Source organism: Chionomys nivalis, chromosome 3 (genome assembly GCF_950005125.1).
Source record: "Chionomys nivalis chromosome 3, mChiNiv1.1, whole genome shotgun sequence".
Taxonomy (NCBI): Eukaryota; Metazoa; Chordata; class Mammalia; order Rodentia; family Cricetidae; genus Chionomys; species Chionomys nivalis.
Window position 1 is genome coordinate 111,661,041 of NC_080088.1, and position 15,403 is coordinate 111,676,443.

At 48.8% G+C, this 15,403-nt stretch overlaps 1 non-coding gene across 1 annotated transcript; it reads right to left on the minus strand.

The window, feature by feature from the left end:
* Positions 1-12,030: 12,030 nt before the first annotated feature.
* Positions 12,031-12,137, minus strand: LOC130872360 (U6 spliceosomal RNA). Its single transcript, XR_009056957.1, has one exon. It is a non-coding gene; the product is annotated as a U6 spliceosomal RNA (small nuclear RNA).
* Between the last annotated feature and the right edge of the window lie 3,266 nt (positions 12,138-15,403).

The window sequence follows — 15,403 nt, forward strand, 5'->3', positions numbered from 1 at the left end:
AACTTGGATTTGTTGCTTATTTTAAAAGGTTTATCAGTACTGAGATAACTATTGCTTACACAATCTACTCTCAGAACCAGGGACTCTAAGAATGTTAGGTGTCATGTAACATTGATTCTTTTTTGTTGTTGTTGTTGGTTGGTTGGTTTTTTTGTTTTTTTTTTTTTTTTGGTTTTTCGAGACAGGGTTTCTCTGTGGTTTTGGAGCCTGTCCTGGAACTAGCTCTTGTAGACCAGGCTGGTCTCGAACTCACAGAGATCCGCCTGCCTCTGCCTCCCGAGTGCTGGGATTAAAGGCGTGCGCCACCACCGCCCGGCTGGTTGGTTGGTTTTGAGACAGGGTTTCTCTGTAGCTTGGAGCCTGTCCTGGAACTCACTCTGTACACCAGGCTGGCCTCGAACTCACAGAGATCCGCCAGCCTCTGCCTCCCAAGTGCTGGGATTAAAGGCGTGCGCCACCACTGCTCGGCCTGTGACATTAATTCTTTTTTTTTTTTTTTTTTTTTTTTGGTTTTTCGAGACAGGGTTTCTTTGTGGTTTTGGAGCCTGTCCTGGAACTAGCTCTTGTAGACCAGGTTGGTCTCGAACTCACAGAGATCCGCCTGCCTCTGCCTCCCAAGTGCTGGGATTAAAGGCGTGCGCCACCACCGCCCGGCCCGTGACATTAATTCTTATAGTGACTCATGTTAAAGGTAAGGATGGTGAATCCCAGTGAGGTGAAGGAACTTGTCCTCCTCCTTCCCTAAGATCCTGCAACAGGGACACAAACATTTGTTTTGTTTTGCTTCCCCCATCCCCAACCCTGTGCTAGGAATGAAACTCATGCATGTCAGATAAGAGCTGTACCATGGCTTTTGGTGGCCTTTTTTAACATCTAAGTAAAATTCTCCATGAATTTAATCACGATGAGTAACTCTTTGTTGGCCATCCTAGGCCCACCTTCACATGCCCCTCCCACTGTTACGGTTATCTTCGCTCTGAGCCACCTCAGTTCACAGCTCTCGCTGTTACTTCAGAATCATTTCCTAGAAGTGAAAAGACTGAATCATCCCTTCAACAGCCTTGTTCCATACGACCAAGTGACTTTCCAGAATGCCAGCCTGCACTCCCACACCCGCGTGCGGAGGAGGAGAGGAGAGGGCCCTCTTTCAAAGCAATCCCATTTGGTAGGCGACAGTTCTCTCTCCTGATGTGATTTGCATTTCTTTGATCCCTGGTGAAGCTGAGCTTAGTCAGCCTCTCATCCACTAGTCTGTGCCATAGGGCAGCTTTGCCACTCCTGGACTGCCTCTCCCTCCTCTCAGCTGGCACCCAGTGGCTCCAGGGAGGCCTCTGGGAGGAGAGTCTGTTTTCAGGTGGGATACACCCTGCAGAACTTTGGTGGTAATGTGTCACTCTTTAGACTCCCGTTTCCTCTCCCCCTCCCCGCAGCCACACCTACCTCACTTGGGGCTCCTGCACACTGCCACACCTCAGAGACCGAAAGGTCAGAGTGCAGCTTTTCCCTTCAACTTAATCTACCATCTCAGGCCATTCTAGAGGGAGGATCTCTCTACAGGAAGTAACCAGGCTAGAGCCAACAGGCCCATGCCCTTGGCTTTCTCTTCCCAGGAAACTTAAATTCCTCTTGCTCTCTGGGGAGGTGAGAGAGCAACGGGGCCAAGGAAAGGACCTCAGTTTCTCATGAGCCTGTGGCCTCAGCTGCCCGGCGTCCCTGCTGAGATTCTGATGGGCTCTCCTGATCTTTGAAGAAGCCTATCACCGTTGGCACGAGAGGGGTATGGGCCCTCATCTCCCGTGGGTGTGCGAGCCCCTTCCTCTGGCTGGAGCACAGCGGGTACAGAAGATACCATCCCGAGCTGGGTGAGGCAGGCGCTGGCATTCTCGGGGTCCAGAAGAACATATGCAGGAATCCCCCTGCAGGCTCCAGCTGCATGTCCCTTTGGGTATCTCAGTCACCAATTCCGCCTGCTGCACCTGGGATCGCTAGCCTCCATGTTGGACAACATGGCCTCCTCAGCCTCTGTGGCTACCTGACGTATCATCTCCTCAGTTCCTCCTGAAGTGCCCGAGCTCAGCAGCAATAGCCTCAAACATCTGAGTCTGTTCTCTAGCAAAGCAGCAGTTGCACATTAAGGACACAAAGGCTTAGAAGCCACATTCTGACCTCAGAGAGCCACACAGGGCAAAGTCGGGATGAGGGCAAAAGAGAGGTCCCAGAGCATCATGGGATACAGACCACGGACTCTGCCTGACCCAAGGTGGCCGAGAGGCTTCACAGAGGTGGCTACTGCCGCAGGAGTCTGCAGGCAGGGATGTAAGATGTGAAGGGAACGTGTGGGATCAGCTGTCCTCACAAGGCCAAGAACAGAGTCCCGAAGTTGGAAATGTGGAAGCCACGGTCAGGGATTGCTGGACTATTTGAGCTACTAAAGGTGGTTACGTGTACAAGCGGGCAAAGATGGGCAGAAACTGACAAGACAGAGGACTAGACGGAGATGGGAGGTCTAGAGTTCCGGCAAACCATTCATTGGTTTTATGCAATCATGGCTGGGAAAGTCGAATCCACAGGCTAGCCTCGAAGCTCCCAGAAGCTGTATCACAGGTGAAATCTCTTCTACAGGGAAGCCTCAGCTTGGTGTCAGATTATCTAGAATAAACTTAAAGTCAAGTGCTTGTGGATATTAACCACCTACAAAATAACTGCAGAGATGGGATTCTGGGTATTTGTGATTTTTGTCTCAACTAAAATTATGTGTAATTTCTCCAGGCGGTGGTGGTGCACGCCTCTAATCCCAGCACTTGGAAGGCAGAGGCAGGAGGATCTCTGTGAGTCGAGGCCAGCCTGGTCTACAAGACCTAGTTCCAGGAAAAGCTACAGGAGAAAAAAAAAGAAGGCATTTGGTAGTAGGACGCAGCAGGTGGGAACACAGTTCCATCCAGAGGCAGGAAGACAGGACACAGTGTTATTATTTGTGCGGGGTTCGGGAAGGAGAGACGAGACACACGGGGTCCCACGTGGGCGAACTTTAATGGGGAACAACAGGTAAGGGACGGGGGTGAAGAGACGAAAGGAAAGAGAGGGCGGGTTAAGGTGTCCCCCGTTTTTAAGGGGAAGTCCAGGTGTGTCTGGAGAAAATGTCCTGCGCGTGCATGGCTTTCCATTGTACCGCTGGGATTCGTCCACTGAGGCTGTATTTTCTGCGCATGTGTGGCCTTGTCTCCAAAAGAACAGCACACAGTAGGTTGAAGAGAGCTACACAGAACAAAGCCACACAATAGTGGAGGTCATTTTAGTATTTGTTTCCACTTTGGTTAAATGTGTCCTCACATTAACATTTAACCAAATGCTTCTACGACAGACACCGTTTGTTTTTGTTTTTGTTTTGTTTTTTAATATAGGTGAAGCTGGTAGGATGTGATTAGGATAAATCAAAGGAAGAGACCTAGTCTGTATTTTAGAACCGCACAGTGTGGTGTGGTCACCCTCCTGGTCCCTTCTGTATTCCCACAGTCCCCAGCCGGGGCTGGAGCTGGGGCTGTAACTCAGAGCAGTAGAGAGCTTGCCCGCCTGGCATGCACAGAGCCAGGCTTGATATCCCCGCCCCTGTGCACACCGGCATATAACCGTCATCCCAACGATCTGGAGGTACAGGCTGGAGAATCCGAAGTTCAAGGTCATCCTGAGCGCTGTAAGACGCTGTAAGACACGTCTTTAAAATATTAGAGTGCACCAAACTCTCCAACCAAATGTCTCTTTGTTTTAACCTTGGGGGAACGAGGAAGGAAAATAGGTTTGTCATAAATTCCTTTTGGGGCAACATCTCATTTTCCCAAGACTGATTCAGGAGAGGTCAGTTCATTGACAGGTCGCTTCCTACCCTGGTTTCCAGCAGACACAGCATCAACCAGCCTGAGAATTCTTGGGCTGAGAGGAAGGCTGGGGTTTCTAGAACTTCTCTTCCCCTCCTCCTACCTCATTCTATCTATCACTGAAACTACAAGGGAAAGTTCCAGAGGGAGAAGAAGACTGGCTGATGGTCTCTGTGGCTCCTTCCATGTCTGCAACTATTCCAGTAAGGCCCAGTGGACCCCTGGATTAATGGGATGGACCTGGGAGGGTCTGGAGAGGCTACAAGCACTGACCTGACTCTAGCAGATGAGTCAGGGCACCAGGTCAGGACTAGCCATGAGCCGTCTGGCCTATCTGTGGGCACACTGGAAAGCAAAGGGTCTGATGGGACACAAAGGGAAGGCCTGCCCCTGTCCTGTGCCTTGGAGCATTGTGTGATACTGCTTAGACCCTTCCTTGGAAGAGTGAGACCCTGACCAACTAACTCAGAGCCACAGGCGACCCCAAGGCTAAAAGAAAAACAACAACAAAAAAAAAAAAAAAAAAGAGGAAGTTTCCACAGAAGATCTAGATTCCGTGCACCTGCTCCCGGCAGAGCCACTTCCATCCCTTCGGTGGCCCCGAGAACACAATGACAGAATGAGGTCGATGATTCCTCCTGACAGTCAGATCTCCCTCTCCTTCCTGAGGAGAAGGAGGAGGGGGAAAAGTGGCAATTGCTCAGTTTTAAGGAGTTGGAAAGAGCCAGTTTAGGATTGGAGATGGTTCAAACACAGAATTCCACCCCAAGCCTGAGCCTGACTCTATCCAGAACACCCTGAGAAGGCTACAAGGAGATGAGCAGGGTGGGGCTGCCAGGCCCAGAGTACCCCAAGGAGTTAGGGCTGAATTGCAGGAAAGATGGGCTCGCCCGGGTGAAGCGGGTAAAGGTTGGGGGCAAGGCTCATAGCAAAGGGTGGAGTGTCGTGGTAGAAATTAAGAAATATTGGCCTGGTGGCTCAGGCATGTAATCCTAGCAACTTGGAGACTGAGACAGGAGGATCACAAGTTCAGGGTTAGCCTGGGCAACTTTGCAAAGCCCTGTCCCAAAACATTAAAAGACAGGGTGGGGCTATAGCTCAATAGTAGAGCACTTGTCTAACATACATGAGAACTAAGGCTCAATATCCAGTATTGAAAGTAAAAAAAAAAAAAATTAAATATATACATACATACACGGACCATCGGATCTAGCAACCCATTACCGCATGCCTGAACAGAAAACCCAAAAGAATTGTAAGCTCTCCTGGAAATGAGTCTGCACAACTACGTTCATTACAGCACTCTGAGGCGAAGCAATATAAATAAATGCCCAGCAACAGATGAATGGCCAAAGAATAAACCCAGGAGGGGGCTGGAGAGATGGCTCAACAATTAAGAGCATTGCCTCCTCTTCTAGAGGTCCTGAGTTCAATTCCCAGCAACCACATGATGGCTCACAACCATCTATAGTGGGATCTGATGCCCACTTCTGGCCTAAAGTCGATAGAGCACTCATACATAAAATAAATAAATCTTTAAAAAAAAAAAAAAGAATAAACTCAGGAGCTTCCCTTGGGCACCCCAGGAAAACGTGAAGGTGATTCTGTTCGCCACTTTTGGGGGAAAGGTGCTGAGAGTGGAACCCAGAGCCATACTCTCCGCTTTTCGCTATCTTACTTTTCGATTTATGTGTGTATATATGTATATATTTTTGAGGCAGCGTCTCTCTATGTAGCACAGGCTGTCCTTGAACTCCCTGTATAGACCGGGCTAGCTCCAAAGTCATAGAGGGCCGCCTGCCTCTGCTGACCCTTTACGTGGACTCTGGGCCTCGCTCGAGCTCAGGTGCGCCCCCAGGGTTGCTCCACAAGTGCTTTTTGCTGTTTTTTTTTTTTTTTTTTTTTTTTTTAATCTGCTGATCTATCTCACTATCCACTTTTGACAAACAAGGGAGTGAGAACATGGTTTAGGTAGCTTCCCTGGAGTTGGTACAGTCAAGATCCGATGGTTATAACTCTCTCAATTTGTGTCTCTAGTTCCCAAAAGGTGACAGCTTGACATTAGGCCACACAGTTGAGGAATAGACAAATCACAAGATCACACAGCCCTTTGTACATGGGGGTGGTTTCTCGTGAGGCTCTCAGTAGCCTGTTCTTGTTCTGATACGCACAGCCTTTCCCGGCTTCACACTTGCCTTCTGGTTGAATTTAGCTGTCTGCAACTGTATTTCTTCTGATCCCTTGTACTTAGGGCCCCTGATCTGGGGTCTGGAGGAGGTGGGGCTCTCCTTTCTTGGATTTTTACCAGTATCTCATTAAGGTATTGTTCCTGGGTACAATGGACCCCGCGATCACACCTTGATGTACTTCCCTTTTCGTGTGCGTACGGAGCTAGCTGGGTATTCATCATGCCTCTTTTCCATTGTCCCTGGAGAGGGAGGTAGTCAAATGCTCTACTCTAAACCCTGGGTGAGCCCAGGTCAGCAAGATATGTGGCACTGAGATGCCACCCCACGAAGGAAAAACGACTCCGTGGCGGCTCCCCTTGTTTGGGGCCTTGTTTGCGTTGCTGTGCCGTTGCAATGGAAAACGAATAAAAATAAAAACCCCAGGGCCCTTTTTGGCCAGCACTTGGGAAGCTAATCCCATTGTCCTGGCCAAAAGCCAGCTCAGGTCCCTGCATTCTGTTGGCCTCTTCTTGCAGTTCGCTGGGGATGTCACTTTGCCCCTTCCCACCCCCACCTCAAGCTGTGACTGGAACAGCTGTCTCTGCCCCACCCTGCGAGAGCCTTCTGCGTTTCAGCAGGACTGGAAGGGGCCCTCTCTCCCTTGGCCAGCTCAGGGAGGAGCGAGGGACCTAGGACCTGGGACCAGGAAATTGCTGTTTGCTACAGAGATGTGTGCCAGCCTGTCTGAGCAACTTCCACACACCACAGAGTCACCGACTTCTGTCGTGAAAATGGCTTTCAGAAATTGCTAATGTCTTCCCAGAACTCGGCATAGGATCCCTCCATTTGTTTTAGGCAGATTTAAAATGTTTTTGTATCTAAAGTACTTCAAATTTATCTCCCTTCCACACCAGCATGCTGCTGTTGCTTCTTCTAATTGCTTCCCCTAAAGCTTCGCTCTCTTTCCGCTATGAGATTCAGTGCATTTGGTGATAAGAGGAATGGGTCTGTACAAATTCCATCCAAATAATCATCGCGTGTTCCCGCAATGGGACAGCCCTGGATGAATCGTGAATAGAGAAATATTTTCCTCTCTAAAACACATTTATTTTTCTTGTTTGATATGTATGAGTTTTTGCTTGCCTGTATGTCTGACTGGTGCCTGCCGAGGCCAGAAGAGGGCATGGGATTCCCCTGGAACTGAATTAAAGGTGAATGTAAGTCATCATGTGGGTGCTGGGAAGGGAACTCAGATCCTCAGCAGGAGCAATAAGTGCTCTTAGCCACTGAGCCATCTCTACAGCACCACCCCTTCTCCCAGTTTTCAAACAGGCTCTCGTTCTGTAGCCCAGGATGGCTCAGAGCTCAGTGAGTAGCCTAGGCTGGCCTTAAACTCACTCCAGCCATCCTGCCTCATCCTTTTGAATGCCGTGGTAAGTGTGTCCCACACCACCACACCTGGCTCTCGAGTAGTAGTTTAAGTGTGTGACTTCATCAAACAGCAACCTCTCTGAGAACTAGTTACCAGATTCCCAGGGAGGGGGTGGGGAATTTACAGTGACACCTGACAGAAAGGCTTGTCCTAAGGATGGAAGGAGGTGACCCATGACCCCTGAGCTCACTGCATGCATGGAAAGTTTGTCAAAGAAAGCTTCTGTCCTGTCTTCCATTTCTCCTTCTTCCTTTTGATCTGAATTAGCCTGATTTTATGTGTGTGTGTGTGCGCGTTGATTCTTTCTTGAACCATTGAAATCCTTGCTGAAAGCTCCCATGGTTCCCAGCTCAGGTTTTATGTTAAGATGCTGGTAACTTTAAAGGATGAGTTTGGGGTTGGGGATCCAGTTGAGGAAGTGCGTGTGGAACATGGGAAGGCCTTGGCTCAGGTCCCAGTGCTGTATAAACTGGACATGGTGGTGCATGCTTGTAATCCCATCACTGGAGAGATGCAAGCTGGGGACCAGAAGTTAAAGGTCATCCTCAACTACATAGCAAATTCAAGGCCAGCCTGGGCTACTTGAAATCTTGTCTCAGAAAAAGAAACAATAAATACACAAGTAAAATAGGGCTGGGGAAGAGAGAGGGGGGAGCTGTTTTTTTTTTCTGGAAAACACACACTTGTGAATGCTTGGCTGTGCCTCCAGCCCCCTCTTGCCATTCCTTGGGTCAGAGAAGCCTCTTTCTGGCTGTCTGTGGCCTCGAAAACGTCCCCTCCCTTAGGCTGTCATGACTGATTTTGGGGTGATATCTGAGTCTTGAAGCGAGAGCTCTATGTGAGGGCTGTTTACTTTTTGGGGTGGAAGGGTTGTAGCTGGCTTTCCTCTTACTGCCTTCCAGGAAGAAGGAGGGACTCTGCTCTCTTCTGATGAGTCATGGAGAGAGAAACTTCCAGTGTTTGCAAACATCTTAGGCCAAGTCTTAGCTTCCTGGGGCTTTGCCCAGCCCCTACCAGGGCTCGCGGGACCACCTGAGAAGACTTCCGGGGCAGGGAGGAAGGTCATCTGGATGAGAGGTTCTCCTGGAACGGAGAGCAGCCAAGAGAAGGACAATTGTGTATCTTGGGACCCCAGCAAATAAGGCATGGGAGAGGACCTTCTGCAGGGAGCTCTGTCTACAAATCAGGCCCTGCTCTGGTGATATAAGAAGGTCAGGGACAGGAAGTGGGCTTTTGAAGCTGCAAGGCAGCTCAGTTGGTGAAGTACCCGCTATGCTCCAAGTTGGATCTCCATCACCATAAATCAGAATCACAAATTACCCTGTACTTTCCCTAGAGGCCTGCCCTCTGTAGAGGGTCTCCCGTGAACCCAGTCCCAAGGTGGATGTCCAGACCCATGGGTGAAGGGTGTTACAGGAAAGCAGGCAGGGCCTAGGTGAGGAGAAGTTTGCAGGGGTCTTCCTGTCTAGGGAAGGTGAAGGAGGAGCGGGCTGGAGAGGGTTGGAGCCGGGGTTTGCTGGGATCTGCAGCTCCTCAGCTCAGACTGCTGAAGCCAGATGGGACTCATGATGCGCCCAGATGGAACGGATCAGGCATGTCAGACACACTTCTCTCAGGATACACAGTGTTCCCCTCCTTCCCCCTCGCCAAAGTGAGGAATCACAAGGTGACTCAGGCGGGCAGCCAGACCCTGGGGATCTGTGGAGAGCTATCGGGTGGCTAGCGCGGGATCACAATAGACATCTAACTGTGCTCACGGGTCTGCCAGTCACCCCTTCTGCTATTGTGGGACATCAAGGGAGCGATTCTGTTCTAGGAATTTGTCCACAGCAACCCTATCTGCTGCTTGCTCTGTCTGTCCTTGGGTTCCTGCCAGCCGGAAACTCTACCTGTTCACTGCTGCTGCCCCTACTGGGAAGCAGGACCTTGGCATTAGTGCGGCCCTGAGCCTCTAGCCTGCTGGGGAGAGTCTCATCATTCACTAGTGAGCAAGTCTTCCATCATTCACTTTTTGGTTGGGCTAGGGAGACTGAGTCCTCTCTGCACTTAGGGGAGTCACTGTTTAAGGTCTAAGCACCCAGGGGAGCTGGTAGGAAAGAGAGCAGAGGAATGTGTCCGCTGGAGGAGGGGGAATCACTGCTGTATTTAAAGTGCATTTCCCCCATCAGGAGGCCACAGCTTTGAAAGCCCGTATGATACTTTGCTTTGCACTGCTATATGGCTCGCTTGCTCTCTTTCCTTTTTTCTCGCTTCCTGAAGATGGTGGTTTCCCCACCCAGAGCAACAATGGCAGAGAAAGAAAAGGGTTTCCTTAATTAATGTGTTTGATACACGCTGGCGCCTGCAGCATGCTGGGCACTCAGCTAGCTGCTGGGGACACGGGGAGGGAAGGCTAAAGGGTCTCAGAGAAAATGATTATTACACATTTATCTGGTCACTTGTCATTTCCTGAAGATCCCCGAACTCCTGGGGCTTATAATTTGTTGTAAGAAGGTAGGCAACCGTGAGAGCTAGGCCATCTTATCCCAGGTGAGTTTGCCCACCTGTCACTCCTCCCGCCCTGAGCCTGGACTGCTTGGCCCTGGATAGGCTGTATTATTTATGGCTCCCTTCTCCAAAGGACATGACCGTTCGCTGACCCCCCTCTTGTTACTCTCGCACAGGAACCCACGACTTGGATGGGCGGAGATGTGGGCTGGCGGCTGAGTTTGTTAGTCTGCTTGTGGAAATGTGTGTGTCATGAGTGTGTGGGTGGGGTTAAAGCAATGGGTGAAAGGAGAGAGTGGAGATGGAGAAGAGTGGCAAGCCTTGGGACTCCCCAGATCCGGAGTTATGTAGAGAGAGGTGCATAGGAAGCATTTAAAAAGGAATAGCAGGGAAGCCGGCCGAGTTCCTGTGGCGGCATGAGTAAGTTGCTTCCAGAGGCACCAAGCTCTGGCACCTAGTACTGTACAGGAGGACCTCTGCGAGTTCCAGGACAGCCAGGGCTACCTAGGGAGACCCTGCCTCAAAAATCAGTAGATAAATAAATAAAACCAGCCTGCTAAACTGGTGAGTTACAGACCAGAGAGGCTAGGAGTTGTGTCTGCCACCACCTGGGACAGTCGGGAGGTGGAGGTAACTTTGCTCAAGTAGCTGGTCAGCCATGGCTCCCAGGAGTAGGAGTTTGACACAGTCAGCCATGAAGAGGACACTTACTCATGCGGGGGGAGGGGGTGAGGAAGATTTTAGAAAAGATGCTCTGTCGAGCTGTTTGGGTTTCTCAGATGTTAGTTGTGAGGCACATGGAAACAAGGATGGCCACAAAGTGCTAGTGTGCCCAGCGCCGCAAGTTCCACTCAAGTGAACTTGTCCTCACACAAAGGCCGACAGCACAGAGATTTGGGGCCTGCTGTGGGCAAGGACTCCAGAACATAGCTCTCCCAAGAATATGTGGGGCACACCAATAGTTCTAGCATTCAGGATTCTGGGGCAGAATGATCTCGAATATGCAGCCAGCGTTTCAATAGCGTGGCCCTTTCAGCCGTCATTTCCCTCAACAAGCACGCGTCCAGAGCAAGCAAAAGGCAGCAGTTGGGATCTTGTCAGAGGTCTTGGCGCCTTCTGCCCTCTTGGTGTAAGCATTTCATGATGCTAGATTTGGTCCTGTTGCTTAAATGGGTGTTTCTCATGGTACATGATCTTCAAGTCAGCTGACTACACCCATCAAAGGAAGGGTGATTCCAACACCAAATGACAGACTGTAAGGGGTAAGTAGGTGGGAACACCTTTAGGAACTTTACTTCTTGACTTTGGAACCTCTGGTCAAAAGATCTATAACAAGGGCTGGAGATGGTTCAGCAGTTATGACCTCTGGCTGCTCTTCCAGAGAACCTGAGTTCAATTCCCAGCAACCACATAGTGGCTCACAACCATCTCTAGTGGGAGCTGAGATCCTCTTCTGACATAAAGGCATACGTGCAGATTGAGCATTCCTACATAAAATAAATAAATCTTGAAAAAAAGAAAAGATTTATAACAACTGAGGAATGACATCCAGCCGATTAGTGTTTTAACCTGGGAGACTCACTAGAAGGCCTATTGGATAGTGACTTACACATTCTGCTTGTTAGACTGTGTGTCAGCCAGATCTGGAAGGGACCACGTAAGCACTCTTTGGGGCCTGGGCCAGAGAGATGGCTCAGTGCAAAGGAGCATTTGTTGCAGAGGATCTGGGTTCAGTTCCCAGCACCTACATGACAGAACCATCTGTAACTCCTGTTCCAGGATGTCTGATGCCTTCTTTTGGCTTCCGAGGGCACTAGGGACACATGTAGTGCACATACATGCGAGGCAGGACACTCCTACTCATAAATAAATGTACATTTTTCTCTTATTGAAAATAGAGTCTTTTCTCACACAATAGACCTTGATTATAGTCTCCCCTCTCTCCTTGCAGTTCCCCCACCTCCTCTTCCCTCCAGACCCACTTCCTTTCTGTCTCTCAAGAATGGGCTTCTAAGAGATAACAACTAAACATGACAAAATAAATTATAATAAGATGAAGCAAAAATGATCAGAATATAGAATGCTTCACATATTTATTTGCGTGTCATCCTTTCACGGGGCAACCTAATCTTCTCTGTGTTGCTCCAGTTTTAGTACATGTGCTGCCAAAGTGAGCACAATCCTAAATGTTTTTAAAGAGAGAGAGAACTTTATGTTCTTGCAGAGGACTGGAGTTCTTTTCCCAGTACCCATGTTGGATAGCTCACAAAGAGCTGTAACTCCAGCTTCAGGGGATCTGATGCCCTCTTCTGGCCTCCTCAGGCACCTGCACTCATGTGCACATTCTCCACAGATACACAGGTAAAATAAATCTGGGGTCTGAAGATAGCTCAGTGGTTTAGAGCACTGGCTGTTCTTTCAGAGGGGCCAGGTTCTATTCTCAGCACCTACATAGTGGCTCACAATTATTTGTCCCTCCAGTTCCAAGGGATCTGATGCCTTCTTCTGGAAGAAGGTACACAGTGGTGCATAGGCACACATGCAAGCAGAACACTCATTCACATAGAAAAATTTTTAAAAATGACTGCTTAAAGATGAAGACTCAAAAAGATCATAATAAGCCCCAAACCATCCCATTATAGGCAGGCTGGGTGCCTGGGATACACATAAATCAACAAGCTAAGTATACCATAAACAGATTTAATGAGACTGTGGTTCGCATGGAAAGGATTTGGTTTGAGTTCGCTAACACTACACTTGTGAAGTGGAAGGATTCAGGGCAGAGGCAGGTGCTCAGCGTGGTGTGCTCAGGATTGGGCGTGTCCAGGGATGCTGAGGGGCTGAGACCTGCACTATAGGAAGACAGCGCCAGAGCCCCGCTACTCCTTATAGTTAGGAAAGGAGACAATAAAGATCTTGACATACTTAAAAGGATCACGTACTCGAGGGATTAAGCTTGTTCAGGGTGGTTTTGGAAAGCTAAATAAGAGTGGATGTAGCTAAGAGAAGGTGGATTCTGCCCAGAATGGGGCTGCTTTAGTGATTAGAGTTGTCCAAATATGGAGCAGACTGCCTCTTGTGGCCTCCACTGCTTCACAGGAGGCCTGCCGAGGGCTGAGAACTGGCCAGGCCTCTTTTGCAAGTCGCCTCTCAGCTTTTCTATCCCAACAGCTTTTTAAACTAACCCGCCTTTTATTAGCTAATGTCCTCTTTTATTGATGCTTCTGAAGGTCTTTGGTCACACTTCATCTTTCTGCATTGCAGTCTCTCCTTTCCCTTTTCTTCCTGTCCTCGAGTGATGGCGTGTGTGGCTGCGAGACTTGATGGAAGACAGTGGAACCTTTCTTATATTGCAAGTAACCTTGCAAACAAGAAGAGAATACAGCACTGTGCATAAAACAAACTGAACCCCAAATTTCTATTTAAAAAAAGGCAGGTTCGGGCTGGAGAGATGGCTCAGTGGTTAAGAGCACTGACTGATCTACCAAAGGACCTGGGTTCAATTCTCAGCATCCACATGGCAGCTCACAACTGTCTGAAGATCCAGTTGCAGGGGATCTGACACCTTCACACCAATGCACATTAAATAAACCATAAAAAATATTTTTAGAAAAAGGCAGGTTCTTGGCTGACCTGGAATTCACTGTGTGGACCAGGTTAGTCCACTTGCCTCTGCCTCCTGAGTGCCGGAATCAAAGGCGTGCGCCCCTACACCCTTCCTATTCCTTCTTCCTTTTAACTGAGATAAATCCTTTCATTATTTAGTTTCTCCCAACCTTATTTCTAAATAAGAGTAACCAGGGATTCTGCCTTTGGGAGTCTGGGTTCCTGATCAGTTTTGCCAACCTCTAAGCAAGGGGTCTCAGAGATTTCAACAGGCAGAGGAAGCAAAGGCCTATTTGGTGTGTTAAACCGCCTGGGGCCCAGCTGAGATAAAAACAAAGTCAAACTGTTAGTTTAAGGGAGCATTCCAGACTTCAGTGAAAACAAACAAATAAACAAAACCCTGCAAAGAACATTCCAGAAGAGCAATGCAATGTGGTAGCAGTGCCTATGAGAATATAGACCATTCTCATCTCGGACAGCCCTACAATGTAGTTTTGCCTTCTTTTTGTTTTAAACCTGTTTCATAGCCATTCTCATAAGGCAAGTTGTTTAGAGGTCTTGTTCATGAATGGAAAGCAATGACCTAGAGTCCAGCAGACATTTGCTGAGGCCTTCGTGCTGGCACAGCCCTTTGCAGGTTACTAATGGGTTGAGAAAGGTGGGACTCTCATTCACTTAAACTACAGGTTCTCAATAAATGATAAGGGGATGCCGAAGACGGACAAGACAGACAGCTGTGTTCTCATGGAGCTCATGTCTGGGGCGTCCCACCAGACACTTAGGAGAAAGGCAGTAAACAGCTAAACAAAAAATTCGGGGTTCCGGGGGAAGGGGGACTCTGAATAAAGTGATAGAGGGAGCACTGGGGAGGGGAGCTGCTTTAGATAAGGAAAGTATCTTTCAGGAGGGGCAAAAAAATGAAGATGGCCTGAGGGAAGTACCAGGAACCCAGTGACCGGCTCAGACAACTCCCAAAGGCGACCTTCCTGCCCTCAGTGCCTCCTGCTGTTGGTGTAAAACTGGAACACAGGTAGGCCAAAGACCCGCCAGCTCCATCACCACACCCCCACCTCGCAGGCTGTCACCTGATCCTCCTGAAGAGGCTGTGACCTAACCAGTTTCCACCTGGCTTCTAGGGAGTGCATTGCTGTACACTAGAATTTTTGTTTGTTTGTTTCGTGTAGGGTTCTGTTGGTCGTTTTCCAAGTATCAATCAGAACTGCCTGCCAGCCTCCACTCCTTGGAAATAATTAAATGAAATGACGTACTTCGTTTTTTTCAGTCGGGTAAAGCACTGTGATTTGCATCTGTTGAAGGAATCTATCTTAAGTCTTGAGGCGGAGCCCTGTGGGACGACTCAAGTGATGGGGTGGTGGGTAGCGTTGCTAAAACACTTGAGTGGACGAAATGCTTTATTTTGCAACCGATTCCCTTCAGGAAGCTGCTCTTTGTGAAAATATTCGTGAATTCAATGCAAAGGTTCCCTTCCCCCTTGTTTAGTATGGCTTCCCACCTTCCTCTGCTTTTTAAATTTATTTTTTATTTTTTTGACACAGTCCAACACCTCCGGGCTGGTTCTAAACTCAAGTGTCCGAGAATGACCTTGAACTCTTGATCCTATTGCTTCTTCCACCTCTGCGTGCTGAAACCACAGGCTGGACGTCACACTTGACTCAGTACGATCTCTTCATATTTGCAAAATTACATTTCATGCTAGGCTCTGAACAGACCTCACCGACAGAGCAGCTGATTTGTGGTTTAAGAATAGGTTTGGGATTGAAACCTCATTGGGGAAAGTGGAAGTCTATATAGCAACCTTCATTTTAAAGCCAAAGCCA